Source organism: Vicugna pacos, chromosome 8 (assembly GCF_048564905.1).
Source record: "Vicugna pacos chromosome 8, VicPac4, whole genome shotgun sequence".
In the NCBI taxonomy this organism is placed as follows: domain Eukaryota; kingdom Metazoa; phylum Chordata; class Mammalia; order Artiodactyla; family Camelidae; genus Vicugna; species Vicugna pacos.
Genome location: NC_132994.1, coordinates 47106399 through 47129518, shown reverse-complemented (window position 1 = coordinate 47129518; position 23120 = coordinate 47106399).

The following is a 23120-nucleotide window of genomic DNA, read 5'->3' as shown; positions in this document are numbered from 1 at the left end:
AGTTTCCACATTTACAAAATGAGGCTATTGAAGTGGGTTGTAGTTAATGTACTTTTTAGTGCTAGTGTGCTTTTTTGCTAACTTCAGTTTTATCTTCTCTACTTTTTTTTTCATTATTTTCTGAAAGCATCAATGACAGAATAAAATCCTTTTACACATTTATGACTTTCTTCTTCTGAATAACAAAAACTTGATCATTCATTGCTTGGGGGGAAAACAACAAATGTGAGGAAAATGTAAAGAAAAGCGATTGAGCAAAGGAGAGACTGAGTGAATGTAGAAGTAGTCATGCTTGTGAGTATGGTATTTTATCCTCTGGGTCTGAAGCAGAAATTAATCATTTTCTTTTGGAATGTTCATTTCAAACACATGTGAATTGTGACCAAATTTTATCTCCTGCCACTGACTCCACTGGGAAGCTTCTGGTGATAAATCTCCATGTCAGTATACACTGTCTCCCAGAATTGCAAACATGTCGGAATGAAAAAGTCTGGTTATACTGGAAATAACGAAGATAGGTCAGGGTCATACTATATGAAACAGCTTTTTATTCCGCTAAGGAGAGAACTGGTAAGGGTTATGTATGAAATCAGAGACAGTGTTTTAGTGAATATGATGATAGCCACAAGCCCAAGAAGAGTATGAAGCAACCATATTTGAAAATTTTGTATATTTTTGTCATTTCGTTTTAAAATTGAAAGAAGAGGCAAGCTCAAATCTTCATGTGAAGTGCTGATATTTGGGGGAATTTTCAAGGGTACACTTGGCACTGTGTCTTGACGGGCAAGAGACCTGGGAACAACATGTCACTCCTTGACACTTTTCCTGCCGTCCTGAGCAGAAAAAGCTTTATTTGATGTAAATGGCTGGATGCCAGGCTACTATTCAGGGCAAAAATCAAGCTTCTTGAAAAGGACCGTGTCCTCTCGTGGCTCTGAGTAGCACATTATTTATACCTCCTTGGCAAACGTTATTAAATAATAATGATGAACTTCCCCCGACAAGAATGGGGAAATGAGGGGTCTCTACATGTGTGTGGCACAGAGGAGTAAACACACTGGAGATTGATAGGAAGAGACTTCAGAGGGATTTGTTCTAGGTCATAGATGTAACTGGAGAAGTCTATTTCATAGAGTCAGGGAAGTAAGTAGTTCAGCTTGACTTTCTGAACTTATTATAAAATATTTAAGACACCAAAAAGAAGAAAGAATAATACAATGATTACTCAAGGAACCACCACCTAGTTCAGAAATGAGATGTTACTAATGCACTTTAAAGTGACGTGTAAGCCTTCCAAATGGTGTTCTCTTCCGTGCAACCAATATCTTACACTTGGTGATTGTTGTTTCATGAATTTCATGTAAATCTGTAACATATTACATGTATTATATATACACATATACATATATATGCATATAGTATATGTGTCTTAAATAATTCTTAAGGGCCTATTCTTAATATATAATATTCATCACAAGTTTTTAAACTGTAAAGTTATCATTCCTTCATATTCTTCTGCATCCTGATTTATAAAAAGAAAACTTTTTGCTCAACATGGTTTGTGAAACTCCTTCATATTTATTCATAAATTCATTATCTTCATCTACTGTATTTCACTGTAATGAATATACAACAACTCATCTACCCAATCTCTTATTGAGAGGCATTTAGGTTGCTGCTAACTTTTTGCCGTTGCAACGATGCTTCTATGAACGTATGTATTTTTTAAAAATTTTCAAATATATACGTAGGAATCAGATTGCCGGGTCTCAGGATACATATATGTAACTTACCATAGCATTTACATTTACTGCCGTTACTGAGTTAGTCCTATTTGTGTGTATTCTGGATTTCTTATGAATCATCTTATTTCATTCAAGACATTGGCTGTGGATTTTTTGCTTTTCTCTTCAATTTCCTCTTAATGTTTTTAAAGGGAACTGGGGACATTTTGTAACCAAATTACCACAGTAATCTTGACTAGAAGCCCTTTTGATTAAATCAAACTTTCAAAAAGAAAACTTTTCAAAATTTCAAACTTTTTAAAAAGCAAAATAAAAAAAATAGACCATGGTTGTATTACTACATGTATCAGAAAGCATAACATAATAAGCATCTTATGATTTTAGAAAATACATATATATAAAAATGTTGCTATAATTAAATCTAGTTTTATTACTTAGCTTTAGAAGTTTAGTTTCATAACTCATCTATTCTTCTAGAAATATAAAAAAACAGAAAACTTTTTTCTGTAAATTAATATTCAAAATAGACAAAATGTAAAAATAAGTAAACAATTTGAGGGCCTGAAAACCTCCAGTTAATTTATTACAGATAATTTATCTGTAGAAACTGTAAATTTTACACATATTTACACATATTACCTTAATATATGTAATATATGTAATATATTAAGGTAATAATTATTTTTAAAAGGTAAGAGTTTATAACTACTTATGCTTGGTATGTAATAGGAAATGTTAATTGAATGAATGAGTGAATTTTCATATCGTACTTCATTTTTCACTACAGTAAATGCAATGACTTTATTTTGTAAATGTGAAGTCACAAATCTGACACTTAGAAACTTTGCTTCTTCCTCATACACTGATATTACTCTATACTCTTGCTGATGAGGGATGACACTTTTCATATGATGGCACACTCGGAGGCAGTAGATGTGGATAAGAGAAACAATGCAATAACATAGCTCTCCATTCAATGGGGCTTTTTCCTGTAAAGGAAATTTAATAGGAACATTTGATTGAATTTGATTACTTTAATCAAGCACAAACACTAAAATAATCCTATATTTGAAAAATCTCACTTTAAAGGTAGCACTAGAGAATTTTAAAATATACAACATTTTTCAAATCGATTTGTGATGTCCATTCATTACTATTTTCTATTCATTTACTTAATAAAAAATGAATGCTTGAGGAGTTGTTTTCTCTACCTTACAATAAAATATATTTTCTTCTTCTGTAGAATTTCTTACAGTGTATAGTGTTCTGCTCAAAATTATTCTCTTTTCCTTTCTTGGAGATTCAAAGTAACAGTAACATATTAAAGACTATAGGACTTTCTCCAGTAAAGAACCTTGTTTATTCTTATTTAATCCAATATTTCCTAAATTTATTTGACCACAGCATTATCTATTCATGTAACAGCTTGTTAAGCCTTCACATTGCTTGTGTAGCATGTAACATAGTTTGGGAAACACAGCTCAATTCACAAGCCCTTCTGTGAAAGAATTATACTTTAATTCAGACACCTCTGAGCTGCAGGAATACTTGGCATCAAAAGACTTTACAGAATATCTCTTCACAATAAGAAAGTCAATTAGTATTTTCTATAATTAATGAAATTCTATTCTCCTGATGTGATCTCCTATTTTCTTTTTTATTTAAAAGAAAGAAAGTATTTTATAATAAGATCCTATGATTTTTCAATAAGATAATATGAAAGATTAAGATGAAATCCTATGGTTATCATTTCCCTCATACTAAGGAGGTATTTTGTACATTCTCAGGCATAAAATTTGCACTGCCTGTTATGAAATACCTCGAGGCATGGCAGTATATTTATAGAATGACAGGATGGAAAGGAATGGCTAAAATCTCATATTACATTTGGCTATAATGCCTAGGGGTTAGGTGCAACTGACTCTCCATCCAGATTCAGTTACATGGGGCAAGCCCTAGCCTTCAAAGGCTAGAGCCTTGAATTTCTGAAAAACGGTCAGCACGATGACAATGAAAGTAACTGGTAGTATGTATTAGCAGATGAAGGAAGCACTGTGGGGAACTGATTCATTCATTTATTCGGTCACCAAATATACACAGCCCCTGATCCCATGCATCTCGACTCCCGCGCAAGTAAATAGATGACCACAACACAAAGTGATGTAGTCCTATTTGACTGGCACCTAAGAACAAAATCTTAACATGAATTGGAGAGTAGTTTTCAAGGTGAGAGAAGTGCCAATCAGGGATTTTTGGTTCTTCGTTCACTGCCTCATTCTTACCCTGCTCTGATCTGTGTCTCTGAAGAGCTGGTTCCTAACCTCCTGAATCAGCTGGCCTCCCAGAGGCAGTGGATAGTGGTTGGCAGTGAAGACGGGGAAGCAAGGAGGAGGGGTATTTTTGTGACTCCAGTTCTTACCAGGCACACTCTGCCAGGATTCCAGCTTCCTCCAGCTGATTCCAGGAAGCCTAGCTTCTCCCTTTTTCTCTCAAGGTTAGGAATAGTTTCCTACTTTCCCTCTTCTCCGAGTTGACCCAGTTTGCCCTGGTGGGTCTCAAACTCTTCCTTCATCCACAAAGTCAATTTCCTGTGCTAATTTCCTGTGTTTTCAATGCTCAGAGGAATTTGTATCTGTTCTTCTATTTGTATCCTAACTGATACAGAAGGCTTCTTAAAGTAGGTAGAATCTGAACTGAGTATTTTAAGGTAAGTCGGTACCACCTAAGCAAGTAATAGAAGCAGCTCATCTGTTGAAACTTAACGCGAGTCTAAATTAGAGCACATCAGCTCAGCTTCTTAAAACTAAACAGTGTTCAGTGGATCACACTGGCCTCATTGTTTTCCTCAAATGATGCTCTATGGAGAGCAGGAGTAGCCTATTCTTAAGGCAGGTTTCATTTAAAAAATTAACGGTAGAAACCTATTTTTAGTTCCTTGTTATTCCTTTGAGCAAGATGACAAATACGATTTTTCTAGTGCTGGGCTTGAACCAAATTCACCCTATCCTACTTATGTATTTCTGTAGATGTAGGAAGAGGGAAAGGAGGAACTTGGCTGGTCTATGTTCTTGCCAGTTGATCTCATTAAAGATGATCTGAATTAACTAAAGACATTCTAAAGATGTTCAGCTTTAAAGAAAAGCAGTTTTTTTTCCAATGACTGAACCCTTTTTCTCTCAGAAAGCTCTTGGAATTCCTATGAAAATTTGTCCACTTCTCACTGGTGTTCAACTTACCAAGCGATAAGAGGTGGAGAAAGGTGTAGAACCAGCAAAGTTGTCCTGTGATACAGATTTCCTAAGATAGTGGAAAACTTTATCTATATAATAACAGAGATCACCTAAGTGTTCCAAGCAGAGCGAACAAATTTTCAGAGCTAAAAATACTCTGGCACATTTTAAATGAGATTTTAAATAACATCCCTGTTCTAACAGAAAACATGCATATCCTATTTACCATGTACTCAGTTATGGATCTTTAGGAATAAATTACTCTTGGGCCTATCTTGTGACATTCAGTGCTACTCTAGCAGTGAAACTGCGCCTTTCACCAGAGTTCATGGAAAGGCAGCATTCCTATCGGGGAAGACAATGAATTCTGAAGCCAAAAGGAATTTCCTTTAGAATCATGGCTCCTTCACTTATTTGATGTGCGCTCTTAAGCAAGTTTCTCAATCTCTAGATCTCTTTTTCTGTATTTGTGAAATGAAAATAACAATGCCTACCTTTTGGAGTTATGGTGAGGATTGCATAAAGAAATCTGGCACAGAGTTGTTAATCAATAAATGCTAGTATCCCTAATTCTCCCATCACATCTGCAAGTAAGGTTTGCCAACGTGGGATGAATGTTAGCAAGGAATGGAAATTAACGAGGGATGAAAAACAGTCGTAGCCTGTGTACACCTGTGTCAGTCGAGGGAGTCATCTGTCCCATTGATGTATTAGTTGATTCCTTTATGCATTCGTGAATATTTATTAGTTATCTACAATACGATCCTCTAGGAAGAAGAGAAATAAAGAAATCATACAAGGGGACGTACTATGATAGAAAAATGCACAAATGAAATGAAAAACATTGGAGGGACAACTAACTGAGTTTTCGGGGTACACAGAAGGCTTTCTGGTGATGTTATCTAGGCAGAATTAACCATGTAAAGACTAGAGAGAAGGAAACTTCACACAGAGGAAGCAGAATATGCAAAAGCCCAGATGTGGGGCCGTGAGACACGATACTTCATTTTCATGTGAAGATGAGTAAACAGCAGTAACTTTCTTTAGAGTTCTTGGAGTAACCTTCTCCAAATCTTTTCAGACATGCTATTTTAAATGATTTTTCCTGGACATGTTCTAACTGCTTTATATTCCCCTGAAAATGAGAAGATAAAAAGACTATCCGACAACCTTAACGACATGACTAACACTAACTACGATACCATGCTTATTAGCCATTACGGTGAGAATTTAAAACTCACTATATTGTTGGCAGATACTTCCATTCAATTGTGTCCTCACTTGCCCTGTTGTTTGTGCCTGCATTTTGCAAATGAGTAGACAAGAAGCCTGATTTCATTCAAGGCTGGGTTTTTTTTCGGTCTGCACAGCTTAAATGGAAATGGCATTTAAAATCTAGAAAATTCATGTAAAATGTGAATTTACAATTTCTTATGAAAAGTCTAAAAGTCTTGTTGATGTTGGAGGCACATCCCTGCATGGGCATACGGGCAGGCACTGATGGAACCTGACTTTCCAAGCGGGGCTCATTCACCGGCACTGAGGGGATGCAAACCCAGACCCTGTGCCCTGCAGGCTTCGCACATTTGCAAAATACCTGCCTGCTTACATGAAGCATTTTATTTTACAGCCCTAACCTAGATTTCTCTAGGTGTTTTTTTTTTTCCATCCTTTTTCATTCTTCTGTTTACTACCTTGCATTTATCTCTGATGACTTTATCCTGGTTCTGTCAGGCTCTTTCCAGTAAAATGAAGTTATATTTGCTTTTAATATTTAAAGATTAACTCAACTTATAGGGTAAATAATAAATAGCTTTTATGTTTTAAATGTATTTGTTTTAATGGATATTTTGCCCATATTAAAAATGCAAAATGGAACTGGGATTACATATCAGGTGGTGTATGGGCACAAATGGACTTTTTACACAGTGCGAACCTTTTCAGAAGTATCATGTTGCAAGAATCCCAATTTCTTCCAAGATACGTTACTGCTTGCCACACATAATGAAAGCTAAGGGATTGGTTTGGATAAGCAATATCAACTCAAAGTATCTATATATTCATTTTAAATTAGAAATAGTCTTAGATTCAACTGGTTGATGAAATTCTTGACTACATTTATAACTGTATATTTAAGCACTATTTCTGATATTTAATAACACTGGGAATTTTAAGATTTACAGAGCAGATTCAATTCAACTAAAACATCAAGCAAAACAAAATTTCAGAACATACAAGGTTAAAGAAGACACACATTTAATTTTCTAACCTAATATGTTAGCCTAATTATATAAATATATAACACTTAGAAGGAGCTTGTGATTGCATTGTCTCATTTGATCTTAACAACCATGGTTGAGTGGATATTATGAGCTCCCTCTAGCAGGTAAGAAAACAGGAGATCACTTAAGCAATCTACCAAAATTCAAGTGGATGATAAGAAGATCTGGAACTGGAACTCAGGTTTCTGAATTCAAGTTAATTCATTTTTATAATAGTATTTATTGAATAGATGTTTTTTGCAGGCTTTCTGCTAAATTCTGGGGCTATAGTAATGGATAAAACAGTTTCTGCCCTCAAGGAACTCACAGATACCCAAATAAGTAAAATTCAGTATGGTTGATAACATAATACAGGTATTCAGAGTGCCTGGTAGAATACCCCAGAGGTCATCTAAGGTTGCCTTGGGATAAGGAGGCTTGATCTGGGACCATGTCTTCAAGAAGGTGGCACCTACTGGAAGACGTAAGGGTATAAAGGAGTCAAATGAAGCTCCAAAGACAGGTAGAAGGTATTTGGATAAATGGGAATGAGGAATGGTGCACAGAGGGCGGAAGGGACAGAATGAGTGAAGCTATGGAGGGGAAAACCAGGAAATTACAAGCAGTCAATATTGGTTGGCCAGAAAGTTCCAGGTAAGAAGAGGCAAGGAGGAGGCTGGCAATATGGAAAGAGACAGGAACAGCACTGAGCACCACCCTAGGATATCTGGTATCCTGCAGCCAGGGTTTTTTTGAAAAATAGAATACACTAAAAATAAAATGTGCACATATAATGAACCGTATTTAGTAAGTTTTTTTAAACTTTCAGCTATATTTTTGTGTTGTACCAAAACTTGATGCTAATGTGTATTTCTAAGGTATTGTTCTTTTTTTTAATTTTATTTATTTTTAATTTTTTAATTTTTAAAATTATTTTTTATTGAAGTACATCAGTTACAATGTGCCAATTTCTGGTGGTATTGTTCTTCACGTGAATAAAAATTGTGTAGCAAAAAATGTTAGAATGTCCATTGCTGTTCCTGTGTATAAGCCTAGCAGAAATATGCACATATATTTAACACAAGATATATACACAAGAATACTGATAGTAATGCTAATCATAATAGTCAAAAACTGAAAACTGCCCACTTGTCTGTGGATAAAGTGGAAACAAATTTTGATAGATCCATACAATCGAATTTTATCTAGCAAATGAGAATGAATGACCTTTAAACATACATGCACTATTAATAATTCTCACAAAGCTTTTATTTTTATTTATGTATAATTGAAAGTGTGACAAAACTAATTTATATAGTTGGAAATCAGGAGACTGGTTGCCATGGGTGCAGGCCAGTGGGGGTGGGGGTGGGGTGAAGTTTAGTGGCAGGGAGGACTCATGAGAAAGGCTCTGGGATGCTATGTTTTATTTACTTCTCTTTTGTTCTGGGAGCTGGCTACCTGAGTGTGTTTCTTTTTTCCTGAGGAATTTCCACTGTGTGAGTCTAGACGGGATGCAAGACTCCCAGAGGGACTTGGCATTCCCTCTCTGCAAAGGAGCATGACTAATTCATATGCACCTGCCCAGGATTTTGAACCTGGTGTGCCAAGATGGAAGAACTTCGAGACAGCCCTCCCCACAGTGGTCTGGTGGTCCAGAAGTTATGGCAGCAACTGTCACCTACAGTGGAACCAGAAAGGGGGTCAAATCAACTTCCTCGGCCACTGTCTCTGTTGTCTAGCTTCCTTTTATTCTTTGAGGTCTCCTAAACCTGCTTCAGGATCCATCCTAACAATTTCATGTGCCATCAAATGTAATTTCATAACTTAGCTTTCTACTGAATTAACCAGTCTTTTTCTTAAACAAAGAATTCCATGTGGCAGAGTTGAAGGCTGCGATCACCCAGGAAGTTTGTGTTGAGTGAGTAAAGTAGTAGACTACAGAAGGTGGCCTGGGAAAGGCTAACACAAAACCAGTAGGCAAAGGAGAATGAATCTGGGAGGGAAACAGAATGACTCTCTACAAAACTAAGAGAGCGAGGAGAGTGTGGGATCCGGGAAGCGAAAGGGGGTGAAAATTTTAAGGAGATAATCAGCGGTGGCACATAAGGAGGGGGCTTCAATAGAATAGTGTTTGAAAAATATCCCCTGAGTTTGGCAATTAGAAGATAGTAGGTGACTTTATAAGAACTGTTTTAATATGAATACCAGTACAAAGGGTACTGAGGTATAAATGAGATGTGAGGTCGTAGAGGGAGTAAGTATGTGTAACTTCTCCTCATCACTCTAAGACAGATTGAAAAAACTGAGGGCTTAAAATAGTTCTTCATGAGCTGCAGACTTGGTGACTGCCTTTGCTGTTGTTGTTGTCGCTTTGAACCAGCTCTCACTTTGCTGCTGGTTGCACTGCCTGTCCCATTGATAGACTGGACTTTCTTTTCCTTATCTAGGAACCAATAGAGGATTGAAAGGGGGGAAAAGCCACTCTTCCCATGACTGCATCATAACTTTATTCTCCACAGTACCATCACGTAAGACTGTACAAGTGTTATCATGTTTATTGACTTGTTATATAACTAAAAGGAAACGTTATAATTTTTAATACCTGTTCTTACTGTTCAAAGGCAAAGCCACAAGAAGTTAAGTTCTTCATAGAAGAATCCCTTGCAAGAATCTTAAATTTCTAATCTTGTGCCCCTGTCCTCGGATCCTTGCTTCTCTTTGAAAAGCACATCCTTCTTTCAGTTACCTTTATGCAGCTCTCCATCACCTCTCACAAAATCCAATCTCCTGGTTATAATGTTAGGTTCCTTCCAAAAATCCATCTCCTTCTACTGGCAATTGCTGAATGTTTGACATACAAAGTTAGACCAGAGTTTCTCAACAGAGATTCTGCAGAACTCTAGGGTTCTATGATATGTCAATGAGGATTCTATAAGATTGACTGAAAGCAAATAATCACCTTTTTTTTTTTAAGGTCCAGCATGGTACAGGATAGGAGCAGTAAGGGTGATTTAATAAGCACCCCACTAGCAATTTTGTCAGTGGTCATCAGCACTGTATGGCAATGCATGGTAGGGCCGCCACGTTCAAATGGTTGAGTCCTTTTTCAATTTTTGAGGTGACACGGAAGAGGCCATGAATTATTGGTAAACACTCAGTTGCATTGAAAAGAGTAAGAGAGGCTGATAATGTCACTTTCTTTATCCTGCTTTATCTCCTTCATCATCCTCTCAATGTGCTGTTAGTGAATATTCAGAAGCAAGCAAGCTTTTCTGGTGCAATAAAATGCAAGGGCAGTTTTTACGCTAATAAATAAAACTGCATATGCTATGACTTGGCTGCTTCCCTGACTATTTGCTACTTTTGTTAATGTTGCAAAATATGGAATTTGTAGGTTAGAAGAGAATTTGATTCTGAAATTTTTATATTTTTGCAATTTCATTTAACTTTTCTTTATGCCTTTCTCATTTATTTATGATACTTTGTATTTTATTAAAAATTGTGTTTTGTTTGCTGGTCAAATTAGGCAATTTTTAAAGATGAACCAGGACAGAAATCCTTTATTTCAGTTGAAAATGAAATCTTTGTGTGCTTATCTCAAATTTGACCAAAAATTGAGTGTTTGTGTAACACAGTTTTCACATTAAAGAAGTATAAGACTTTTTATTCATATATAAGTCTATTAAATTGTGTGGTTATATTTTTATTTATATTTCTTCAGCATGGATTTAATAGCCATTCAACATTGTTAATAAATTTTATGTTATAAATAACACAAATTAAATTCAATTTACAATCCTCATTTAAATTAAATTTACTGAGCTTACCTTAGAAAAACATCCCATCTTGGCTTTAGCCAGTTATATAACAGAAATTTATTATGTCTGCCTAATAAATTGTAAAAAAATTATAAAAAGGAAAGAAAGATTTATTTTAAGAAAGATAAGCTATGTTTAACAACTGTTTTTTTCCCCTCATAAAGTTTGGCTGCAAAATAATTTTTAGTTATAAATATGGAGGAAAACACTACTTATCTGCATACTGTATATCGTGGACAATACCTTAGGAGCATCTTCAGCTATTTGGATAAAGTAACCAGATTAATTTGGAAATTTTAAAAAGGTAAAACTGAAGTTTCCACTACCTACACAACTGACTTGTATTCAAGTTTATATCCTTTGTGGGGAGGGGCAGCCACACAAAAGGAATAGACTAAGAGGGTCAAAATAAACACCCACAGAGAACTATCATTCTCTACTCAAGACACCATTGACCATTGTTATCGTTTTACTATGTCTGTGATTGGTTAATGCTAATGTACTATGAGCTCTGAACTCATTATTTTCGTTTGTTTCATTAAGACTATTTTTAGAGCAGTTTTAGGGTCACAGGAAATTGAAGGGAAGATACCCCTGCCCCTGTACATGCATAGCCTCCTTGTACATTCAGTGGGTTTGGACATGCATATAATGATATATTTTTATTATTTTCAATGCCCTAAAAACTTTCGGTACTCTACCTATTCATTTCTCCCTCCCCACACCAAAACTGGTATTTTTATTTGTCCGTAGTTTTGCCTTTTCCAGAATGTCATATAAGTGGAAACATACTGTATTTAGCCTTCTTAGATTAGCTTCATTCATTTAGTAATATGCATTTAAGTGTTCTCCATATCTTTTCATGGCTTGACAGCTCATTTCTTTTTAGCACTAAATAATAGTCCATCATTTGGATGTACCACAGTATATTCATTCATTTACCTATGCAAGGACAACTTGGTTGCATTCAAGTTTTGACAATTATGAATAAAACTGCTATAAACATCTGTGTACAGGTTTTTATGTGGAACGCTTTCAATTCCTTTGGGTAAATTTCAAGGAGTGTGATTACTGAATTGTATGGTAAAAGTATGTTTAGTTTTGTAAGAAATCACCAAACTATCTTCCAAAGCATCTGTATCATTTTTCATTCCCATAAGCGATGAATGAGAGTTCTTGCTGCTCCACACACTCACCAGCATTTAGTGTTGTCAGTGCTTCAGATTTTGGCCACTCTAACAGGTATGTATTGGTCTCTCATTATTCTTTTAATTTGCATTTCCCTGAGGACACACGATGTGGAGCATCTTTTCATATGCTTATGTGCCATCTGTACACCTTCTTTGGTGAGGTTTCTCTTAAGGTCTTTGGTCCATTTTAAAGTCAGGTTATTTGTTTTCTTATTGAGCTTTAAAAGTTGTTTGTATATTTTGGATAAAAGTCCTTTATCACATGTGTCTTTTGAAAATATTTTGTCCCAGTCTGTGGCTTGTTTTCTCATTCTCTTAACATTGATTTTTGCTGAGAAGAAAATTTTATTTTATTGAAGTCAAGCTTATCAATTATTTCTTTCTTGTATCATGCCTTTGGTAGTATATTTTAAAAGTCTATGCCATACCCAAGGTCATCTAGGTTTTCTCTTGTTATATTTTAAGAAATTAACAATTATGTGTTTTACATTTGAATCTGTGATCCATTTTGTGAAAGGTGTAAGGTCTATGTCTAGATTCATTTTTTTATGTGTGTCCAGTTGTTCCAGAACCATTTACTGAAATGACTATTTTTGCTCCATTGTATTGAAATTGTTCTTTTATCAAAGTTCAGGACTATATTTACATAGGCTTATTTCTGGGTTCTCCATTCTGTTTCATTGACTATTTGTCTGTTCTTTCACCAGTGCATGACTACATGACTATAGAATGGTTCCCAGAAGAATAGTGAAAAATGAATGGAATAAACTGCATCATCTATACTTTCATGTTGATTAAAACTTTTTTTTAATCTGTCTTATTTCTCCTCAATGCAAACTCTCCCTTCCAGGAAGTTTCCCTTTTTCCTCCCTCTGTACATGTATGAACGTAAGAAATTTTAGAGTTAAAAGAAATCATAACAATGATTTAGTCTCAAGCCAACATTGTAGAGATGAGAAAAATGAGGCTAAGAGAGGAGGAATTACTAGTTTAAAGACTCATGTCTATTGATGAGAGTCTAGAGTAAAACTCAACTTTCATGTATCACATCTGGAGTTCTTTTCAACTCAACTCAACCTGGGTATCACACTTACTCCCACTTTGATGCCTTTGCTCCCTCTGTTCTCACCACCAGGACTTCTCCTTCTCTTTCTATTTTGCCTATGTAAAACTGAACTCTTTTGTCAAATTTCTAGTTTACTCTTTGCATCTGCTTTGCCTGACTTCTTAACATACCTACTGCCTATTTCACAATTTCTCCATTATATGATAACAGTATATTTTAAATACATACATATAAGATATTTTCAATTCATTTCAATTTTTTTGCTGGTGAGTTCATTTTAAAAAGAGATAATAACAGTAATGCATAACTTATTTTCTACTTATTATATGCTAAATACAATCCTAACAGTTTTATATGCACATATTTCCTTTCATCTCTTTAACTGAGAAAAAATTATCGTCATCCTATTGATGAGGCAGCTAAAGCACAAGGGAGTGAAATAACTCATTCAACCTCTCACAGTAACGTACTAATTTTTCACAGAAGCCGTATCATGAACTACCATATATCAATGCATTTTAACATGAGCATTTTCCAATACATTTTTCATCTCTAAATTTGGGATGTGGGTTATAATCAGTAGTACCATAATTTAATTGGCAACATTTTTTTTCTTTTAGTGGTACATATATCAGTGTATCTTATGACAGCTGATATCTTAGATTTGGGGAAATATGTACTTCTTTTGCATCCGTCCACAACTCAAGTGCTATTCACAAGCAAACACTTGTAGGTGAAATTAATACCTTAGAAGATAGTGAGTGTGAATTCCTCTTAAGCAAAGAGGGTCAAGTGAAAGACGATTAAGAACAGAAGATAGTATAGTATCAGTCTATAGCTTGAAAATCCTTTCTTTGCTTGCTGACCTTGCATTACCAACCTATGATTTATATTTTTGGAGGTAAAGAGAATATTAGCAAAGACAGACTCCAGCAGTGAAACTCTCTTTCCATAGACATCCATTGGAAATCAAACAAATTATTACATGAAACTGTTCATGATAAGATAAATGAGAAATTTAAAAATATATCATATGTAACAAATGTGACAAAAGAAAAAGAAAAGTGTTGAGACAGTAAACTCTTAATTTGAAAATTTGGCATTATTTGAAAAGTGATGACAACCAATGAAACTCAATCAATAATGGTCTCAGCATCTCTGTTTCATTATGTCCTATTATTTCTCAAAATAGAATTAATTTGCAAATTGTCAGAATTCCTGGTGTTCCTAGAGCAGTGAGCACTGAGTTCTTGGTTGCCAAGAACTCTCTGTTCTCATGGAATTGTTCAAAATTGTAATGCAAAGGGTATACTTTCTCTTTGTTATTAACTTCCATCTCATGTTCTTAATAATAATTCATTAAATTCTAAACATAATAAAATAAAAATTGATTAACTGCAGTCAAAGAAAAATGCTAATAAAACACTTTCTCAGTTTTATAAATATTGTTTTATTCATAATTTTTCAATTTTAATGCTTCTATAATTTTAATACTCCTTTGAAACAAAGAGTATAAGAATTTTCTTTTTAATCTGAAATAAATTACTATTGTTATAGAAATTTCCAGGGAAGCATTATTCAGAGAAGAAAACACAACATGCCAAAAATTTTTGATACATAGGAACTCAACTTTAATCAGCACATGACCAGACTCTCTTAAAAAACAAATCACTAAGTTTTGAGAGAAGTAAAAAGAAAAAACTGAAAAGAAGGAAAGAGAAAATAAAAATGTATTTAATTTGATGTCACCCAGGTTGTATTTTTTAAAATGTGGTTTAAGTCAAATATGGTTACTGCTAATTTGAACACTATGCATGACTAACAAGTTTTTGTTTAATAGGAAGTGAAAGTAATATATTTTTTATAATTTTATTGTGATTTTGGATATCTATCTATATATATAATCATATGTGGAAGAAAGAAAGAAAAGGAGAGGAATGATGACATAAAATATTCTTTTTAAATTAAGGTTACAGCATCTCTAGAAATTGGATATTATAAATATCCTCCTTTAAATATCTATACACTGAGACTCTGAAATGTTAAATAATTCCTCCAAGTTCACATAGAAATAGAGAAGCATGTTGAAATCAAGTCTCCATAACTACAGAGCCAGACTAATCAGTATGCTGTTCAACAAGTATCTGGAACGGGAAGGGGAATGCTTGCCGTAACTGCCCAAAAACTCCAAACACCATCAGAGTGGCTAAATTAAAAGAATGATCAATTGTTAATGAGGAAAGGATGCAAAGCATTCACAACACTCATATACTGTTGGTAAGAATGTTAAATAGTACTATCATTTTGGAAACCATTTTGCACTTTCTTAAAAAGCTGTATTTAAACTTCCTGTTTTCCACTTCTTTTTATAATGAAAACATTGCATTTCTTTTTATTATGAAAGCATATATTTAAGCAAAGGCTTGTGCATAAATGTTGATAGAAACTTTATCTGTAATAGTCCCAAACTGGAGATAACCCAAATATTCATCAACTGGTGAATGGATAAACAAATTGTAGCAAATCCATAAATGGAATAGTACACAGCAATAAAGAGGAATGAGCTATTTATATATGTAGTAATATGGACAAATCTCAAAATAATGCTTTCATCATTCCAGAAAATGTAAACTAATCAGTAGTGACAGAAATCAAATAAGTTGTTGTCTGAGGATGGGAGTGGGTGGGGGGTATGGATTACAAGGAGCCCAAGGAAATTTGGGGGATAATGGACATGGCAATTATTTTGATCATGATGATGGCTTTACAAGTTTACAGGTGTTAAAACTCACCAAATGTATGTATTTCACTGCATACCATTTATAACGCAATAAAATTATAAAATTAAAACTGTAAAGATATTACCAAAGTCTTTGTGCAAGCATGACAACAAATTCCTATTATAATACTTCAAGAGTCCATTTCCATAGGAATTACGTTACAATGACCCTAAGTAGTTCTGGTTCTGCTAGCAACTTGTTTCAAATAATGCCTTCACTAGACTAACCAGGGAGCTGTGGGGTATGCCTATAAGGTTTGTTGAGGCCCCAAACATTTATTAATCACCTGCAATATGCCTAGCATAATTTGGAGCCTAGGCAACACATGGCTATGATTAAAACAAGTAGCTAGCTTAGCCTCAGGGAGCTCATAGTTTTTTGATAATAACAAATTCATAGCTATTAAAATTAATTTAGTTGATTGCAAACAGCTTTTTCAAAAAATGAAATAAAATAGGCTTCGACAAAACAGAAAGATCAGGGTGCATCACACACAGCAGGGTAAGTTACATACGGTAAAACTCTTAGTTCTATATAGGTATATATTAACTGTACTTCTTATATAGATGATCGTCAGAAATGTAATGCCATTAGTGCAAGAGGGGAGACATGAATGTAAAAAATAATATAGAAAGCAGTGAAACAGGTCAAACAATAGAAGTACACAGAGAAATGGGAGATGTAATGATAATGACTGTGTGAAGAGACCAGGAAGACTATGGCATTTTTTTTTTTAATCTGAAGGGGGAAAGAGTTGAAGAAGTTGGTAAAGAAACAGATGAAAACAGTTGAAAAAGAGACTTGCACTTTTGACTATGGTAGATCAGTTTATATCAAATCAACCTTCTCACTGAAAATACCTACAATGATGAATAAATAATCCTTTTGAAATCTCTTTAAAGTCATGGAGAGCAATCAAGAAAACCTGGTTTTGGGGGGGGTGGGGAAAGAGTCTGGAGAGAAAGAAAACATGCTGAGATGAGTCCAGCATTTACTATCACCTTTCCCCTTCAGGTATTTCTGATTCATAAGCAGTGATCCAAGAGCTCAAGCCTAACATGGTTATCAGCTGTCTCACAGGGTCAAGAACAAACAAGACTTGAGAGACCAAAATCCCAGAGATAAGGGAACACAGATAAATGAGTCTGAGAAATGAGAAATTTATATTTCTAAGGCCAAGACAGTCATGTTGAAAGGTAAAAGGATAAAAATCAAACCCGGGATTTTTCAGTCTTAACAGGTAGGAGACACAAAGAGGAGACATCTTGCTAAATATTCCAGGCTTTCATTAATCTCTGAGGTAAAGGTTAGAAATGTAATTATCTTTAAGAGAACCAAGAAAACTCTTGGAGTACTGGCAATGATCATCTCTTGATCTGGTGGTACTTATATAGTCATGTAGTAAAGTTTCATAAATACATTTATAATATGTTTCCTCTTTTGTGTGTATGTTAACTTTTGAAGACATAGAAAATCAGCATCTCATATCTTAAAAAAAGATGAAGTAACAAAGTAAGGACATTTCACCATATTCTTTGTTTATACAAACAATTAAAGTATATTTGGTCTGATTTGTCATCCAGACAGGGAAAAGAGTTTGAAAAACGATGAAAATTTAAGTCAAACTAGTTATTGTTATGTTCTCCCTACTGTAGTAATTATATTGAGCTTAGTTAATGCATTCAATTAGAGAGTACCCCATATTGGAGAACTAATTGGGAAAAAAAGTCACAGAACAAGAAGGCACCAAACTGACTATACATTTTTAGTATTGTTTTTATATAAAAGACATGAATGTCATTTAAAATAATTGTGGGAACAAGAATAGAGAAGGAGAAAAGAATAGAGAAGATTAACACACACACAAAGGGAAAGCTAAAACTTGAAATGGGCCAGATCCTTGAGTGGGCCAGATCTGTGTGAGAATGCTGTATCATCAAAGAAAAATTTTTATTTCAACATATATCTTATTAGAATCCTAATTGTTCTCAGTCTCCAGTAGAGCAGTAATGGCATGACAATATATTTATATTCCTTTAAGAAGTCTTCAAGATTTCTCTTGGAGAGCTGTCTTTAACATTTGTTTTACTTTTGCAGTGGCAATATTTTTTCCATTGTTTTGCATGCTGAGACAGCAATTGATTAGTATAGAATCTTTGAGCCAAGTTCTGCCTTAGGGTATGTATGTGACCCCCACTAACTTCAGATAGAATTGTATGCACACATACTGGAGTGGAATTTGGCTTTCTTCCATGGTAGTCAGTGAGAGTCATTGAAGTCAATGGGAGCCATGCTTGGATAACTGACGGCTAAATTTGGCCCTCAGGAATTGAAAATCATCTGAACATTTTCTTTGGGAAAAAAAAATCAAAGCCTAAGATTTATAATAAATCATAATTTTTTGAATTGAGTAGTTTTATCAAACAGTTGAAATCTATTACAGCACTCTAGTGATAGTAACTAAGAGAGGATTGTGGTATATTTGTTATATAATCCTTTGTTCATATAATAATGATTGAAATAAGAAAAGGAGACAAGTGATTTTATAAAAAGCACATTGATTGTTGTAAAAGGAAATGCTACATTTAAAATACTCTACAGGACATCTTTATATGTAACAATATTTTTTAGACACCAAAAACCTTGTGACTGAAAATAAATACTTTTTGGGGAGTCAATTTTATGAAGTATTCACAAAGTGAATAAACTATAAACTGACTTCCATTCTCCTGCTCTAATATCACCTGAGGGAAAGTGCCAGCTATGTCTCTATAGAGTACATAGTTGTCTGTGGTGTTCACTCATTTAGGGACATTGTGAAAAAGATACACAATATAGTCCTATAACCTCCTTCTTGTTCTACAATATTCTATATTTCCTCACTCTCTCTCTCTTTATCCCTTCACTTCTTCTCTCTGTCTCTACTTCCCTTCCTTCCTTTTCATCTTCCTTCCTTCCCTTTATTTCCTCTTTACTTTGTCTTTTTTTGTTGTTGTTGTTATTTCTCCAATGAATCATTTGAAAGTTTAGCCATAAAAATACATTAAAAGGATCATACACCATGATCAAGTGGAATTTACCCCAGGGATACAAGAATTTTTCAATATCTGCAAATCAATCAACGCAATGCATGACATTAACAAACTGAGGAGTAAAAATTGTATGATCATCTCAATAGATATAGAAAAAGCTTTAGATAAAATTCAACATCCATTTATGATAAAAACTTTCTAGGGGGCATACAGGGAACATACCTCAACATAACAAAGGCTATATATGACAAACCTACAGTTAACATCATACTCAATGGTAAAAATTTGAAAGCATTTTCTCTAAGAAGACATGGATACCCACTTTTACCACTTTTATTCAACATAGTCTTGGAAGTCCTAGCCACAGAAATCAGAGTAGAAAAATAAATAAAAGAAAATCCAAATTGGAAAAGAAGAAGCAAAACTATCAGTTTGCAGATGACAAAAATACTACACATAGAAAGTCCTAAAGACACTACCAGAAAACTACTAGAGCTCATCAATGAATTCGATAAAGTTGCAGGATACAAAATTAATATACAGAAATAAGTTGCATTTCTATACACTAACAACAAAATATCAGAAAAATTAAGAAAGCAATCCCATTTACCACTTGCACCAAAAAGAATAAAATACCTAGGAATAAATAAACCTACCTAAAGAGGAAAAGACCTGTACTCTGAAAACTATGACATTGATGAAGGAAATTGAGGATGACACTAACAGATGGAAAGATATACTATTTTCTTGGATTGGAAGAATCCATATGGTTAAAATATCCATACTGCTGGTTGGAGCCGCCATTTTGACTTCGTGGGCTTGGGCTCCTGCTGACAGCTATCTGCAGTCTAAAAATCTATCTTTAATTAGTACTTCTGTCATTTTCCAGGCACCTCTCATCTTTTGTACTATTGATATCATGTATTTTAGTTTTACATGTATTTTTCATCTCACACAGTGGTAGTATTATTATGATTATTTACATGGTGGTTGTTGTTTAAATAGTCAATATTCATTTCAGTGTATTCTCCACATTTACCCTTTTCTACACTTTTAATGTTTTCCTGCTTTCTGATGCTTTCTCTGAAATCTTAATTATTCTGACTAAAAAACTATTTTTAATGTTTCTCCTGAGTATGTGTCAGCTGGTGACCAATTTCTCTCAGCTTTTCTTGTCTGATCTATCTTTATTTCACCTTCATTTCTAAAAGACAATTTTAACTGGGTATACAATTCTAGGATTGATATTATTTTACTTCAGAATTTTAAGATGTAATCAAATTGGTGTCTGGCTCCTATTCTGTGATTCCAATTACAGCAGGTAATTTTACAATGTCCCATGTGTCTCCTGTGTTCTGCTATGTTTTCCTAATCCTTTTTTCTCTGTGTTTTAATCTGGCAATTTTTTGCTAAGATATATTATAATTCATTCATCCTCTTCTTTGCTGAGTCTAGTTTGCTATTAAACACATTATTAAATTCTTAATTTTAATTATTGCATTTTGCCTCAGGGAGACATTGCTGTGGTTCTCTTTCCTCGAAATATCAGTCCCTCATTTCATGGCCAATCTGGTAACCCTAAACTCCAGTTTTTGTCTTCCTGGCAGAGAAAGACTATTTCAAGCTCCAAGCAGCCTCATGCAGCTCTTTGCCCTGCAATCTGAATCAGCAAGGGCTGAAGAGGAAAATCAGTGTCCTCCTTGTAGGACTTATCTCAGTGCGCCTCCCTTCTCTCCAGGATCTTGCCCCATGGAGGCCATACATTTTCCCAAATGCCTTCAAAGAGCTTGAGGGCAGGGAAACAAAGTTTAATGTGGGTTTCAACCAATCTTCATAATCATTTTTGAAGGAAGATATCATCTAAGAACAACTTCTCTTAGTAAGAAGTCACAATATGAAGATAGCATGTACTTTTTAAAGGTGGAAATGTTTAAATCAAATGAACCTATAGTTTATGGAATTTGGGGAATGCAGAGGAAAATCTTTCTTGGCCAAGTAGCTGTCTAACAGTTTGGTATACTCTGTATCTCCACCCCCTTCACACACGCAGAATGTTTCCCCAAAAGTTGTCTAGAATCAGGTGAAAGAGATGAACTCAACAGTGTTAAGTAGCATTTACTCTCATAGCTCATCCTTATTTTTCAAGTGGTTCTGTATTTTTCCCATGATAAAAGAGAAAGAAAAAAATTAAAGCAAGAAAAGAAATAAGCCAAAGTAAATAAAATAATTTTTAACATAAAACACTTCAAATTTTCAAAGCTATAATCCTATTCACAGTTTTGATGAGTCTTCTTTCTAAGACTTTTTTCTTTTAATTCAGATTCCCTTAATTTTGATGCTAAGCAAGAACCCTCTAGTCTTGTGTTCTCGATTCATAGATCAAAAAAGAAATGCATAACTTCTGTTTATTACAGTATTAGTTTTCACCCAACACCCCAATCAAAGAAACTTTATTTAGTTCCAAATGGCTATTTTCCTAGCTACAAACGTACGTTTTGTAAATGCATCTCTGTCCAGGCCTTTGTTGCCTGAGAACATAAAAGACTGTTGCAGACAGTGCTATAAAAGAATTAGAGCCTGGGGCTAGCAATTACAGTATAGGGCAATCTTGTTATTATTATTTTTTTTTTAGTGCCTTGAGAATTATTTCAACTTCTTTTTGCAGCTATAAGCTTGGTTAAATGTATAGAAAAAGAGATCTTGTAACTCAAAGGATTTGGGATCTTAAACTTTTGTATTTGATTACATTTGAATGCAATTATGGAGGCTTGTAATGTAATATTTTCTTTCTACTGGATGAAAATTACAGATATGTAATATGGGTTTACTTACCTGATTGCACATTAACTCTAATACTTTCAGATAGCCTGAGGCATGGGCAAAAATAAAAAGGCAGTGTTGTTTGGCTTGGAACGAAGTCAGGTATATCATTGGTTAAACAATCTGTCTGTTTCCTGCAAAGATGCAGCTTTAATGCAGAAATAGTGCAATATGTACGATTTGCTTTAAAATAGAGAGAGAAAGAGCATCTTAATATCCAGAGCAAGAAAGAATCTACAATAAATTTTCAGGTTCCAGATATTGTCAGTAAATTTTCGATTTGTGAAGATTTTTCTTCACCAAAGCCCAAGTATTATATGACTAGATAATGTGAAAAGCTGAGCTTGTGACCTTTTCAGCTAAACCTTACAAGTTTGTGGATTTCCCAAAGAATGAAAAACCCTCGACTCATTATGGAGAAGGGAAATTCAATACCTAACTATTTCTCAAATTATCTCCAGGTCCAAAATTTAGAAACCTTAGAATTTGGGAACCTTAAGAAGTTCTCCTAGTGGTATAACAAGCTGTAGTAATTACGGTATTAGATCAAATAATAGGACAAATAATAGCTGGGCATAGAAATGTACATATGTGGTATAGGAAAAAATGTATTGGTATTTACTGTATCCAAAGAACTGGGTTAGCTTTTCTGGCGAATTAGGATTTGAGGGGAAAATGTGGCTACTGTCTTCCACTTGCCACAATCTGGGTGAGAAAACATACACATATAACAATGTCTGCAGAGGAGCTTGTGATGAACATTGCAAAAAAGGACAAGCAATCAGCAATTGGGAACAGGGTGCTGTGGATACAATTCTGTTTTGATATGTGTTGAGGTTATAAAATAGTAGGCAGCTTTGCATCTCATTTCCAGCACCATTACCCAGCATCTGATTGGCACATTACTGCTTCTGCTAAGTATCCCTGAGTTGACTTTGAATTGAGGATTGAGTTATATAAGAAATAGGAAGATTGTTTGTTGTACTTCAAGGTCAGAAGTAAAGTTATCTCTCCACTCTTAATTCCTTTCTCCTTCTTTGGTATTTGTGGCTATTTTTCTTTATCATTTACCTGCATGGCAACTACTTGAAACCTATGTCAGGGTTCTGAATGCTACTCCTTAGGAGAGGACTAGCATGTCATCAAAGTAGAACCTAACCAGCAATGTGAGTTCT